We start from the raw sequence: 1,773 nt of genomic DNA on the forward strand, positions 1-1,773 counted from the left end.
TCATCAGAAATAAAGAAGCCAAGAGTATAGCATATATTCAAGTGTTTGCACGGAATTGTGCGAAGAACTGAGCTTCCCGGCGTATGGTCCGGTCCAACCGGACGAGAGGACGGACGGGGCGGTCTGCCATCCGGTTGACCTGGCCACGCGCCGGGTCGGCCGGTTGAACAGCCGGTTGACCGGGCCAGAGGCCGGGTGCTATCGATTTGTTAGGTTTGCCCAGAAATTCAATCAAAAAGTCATGCAAAAACTCATAAACTTGAACATATACTATAGCATTGTGGAGTGGAACATGTGAATAGAGGTGCGAGACACACTAATGGCATGAGGACTTACAAACCCTAACCCTAACCCTAAGTTTTCCTCAAATTTCATCAAAGATATGCAATGTGTGAGAAAAAAAAGACATGTGTGAGAAAAAAGAGAGGGAGAGGGAATGGAAGAGGGGATTGATAACACGTGAAGCACACGTCCGTTGGGAACCCCAAGAGGAAGGTGTGATGCGTACAGCATCAAGTTTTCCCTCAGTAAGAAACCAAGGTTATCGAACCAGTAGGAGATGAAGGCCACGTGAAGGTTGTTGGTGAAGGAGTGTAGTGCGGCCAACACCAGGGATTCCGGCGCCAACGTGGAACCTACACAACACAATCAAAATACTTTGCCCCAACATAACAGTGAGGTTGTCAATCTCACCGGCTTGCTGTATACAAAGGATTAAACGTATGGTGTGGAGAATGATGTTTGTTTGCAAAGAACAGCAGAGAACAATGATTGCAATAGATTGTATTTCAGATGTAAAAGAATGGACCGGGGTCCACAGTTCACTAGTGGTGTCTCTCCAATAAGAAATAGCATGTTTGGTGAACAAATTACAGTTGGGAAATTGAAAAATAGAGAGGGCATAACAATGCACATACATATCATGATGACTAATATGAGATTTACTTAGGGCATTACGACAAAGAACATAGACCGCTATCCAGCATGCATCTATGCCTAAAAAGTCCACCTTCGGGTTAGCATTCGCACCCCTTCCAGTATTAAGTTGCAAACAACAGACAATTGCATTAAGTACTGTGTGTAATGTAAACAATACAAATATCCTTAGACAAAGCATTGTTGTTTTATCCCTAGTGGCAACAGCACATCCATAACCTTAGAACTTTCTGTCACTGTCCCAGATTCAATGGAGGCATGAACCCACTATCGAGCATAAATACCCCCTCTTGGAGTCACAAGTATCAACTTGGCCAGAGCCTCTACTAGCAACGGAGAGCATGCAAGATCATAAACAACACATATATGATAGATCAATAATCAACTTGACATAGTACTCCATATTCATCGGATCCCAACAAACACAACATGTAGCATTACAAATAGACGGTCTTGATCATGATAGGCGGCTCACAAGATCTAAACATGATAGCACAAGAGGAGAAGACAACCATCTAGCTACTGCTATGGACCCATAGTCCAAGGATGAACTACTCACGCATCAGTCCGGAGGCGATCATGGTGATGTAGAGTCCTCCGGGTGATGATTCCCCTCTCCGGCAGGGTGCCGGAGGCGATCTCCTGAATCCCCCGAGATGGGATTGGCGACGGCGGCGTCTCTGGAACTTTTCTCGTATCGTGGCTCTCGGTAATAGGGTTTTCGCGACAGAGAGAATATATAGGCGAAGAGGCAGAGTCGGGGGACGCTCGAGGGGCCCACCCCATAGGGCGGCGCGCCCCCCCTCCTGGCCTCGCCGCCAGGTGGTGTGGGGCCTG

Source organism: Lolium perenne, chromosome 6 (assembly GCF_019359855.2).
Source record: "Lolium perenne isolate Kyuss_39 chromosome 6, Kyuss_2.0, whole genome shotgun sequence".
Taxonomy (NCBI): Eukaryota; Viridiplantae; Streptophyta; class Magnoliopsida; order Poales; family Poaceae; genus Lolium; species Lolium perenne.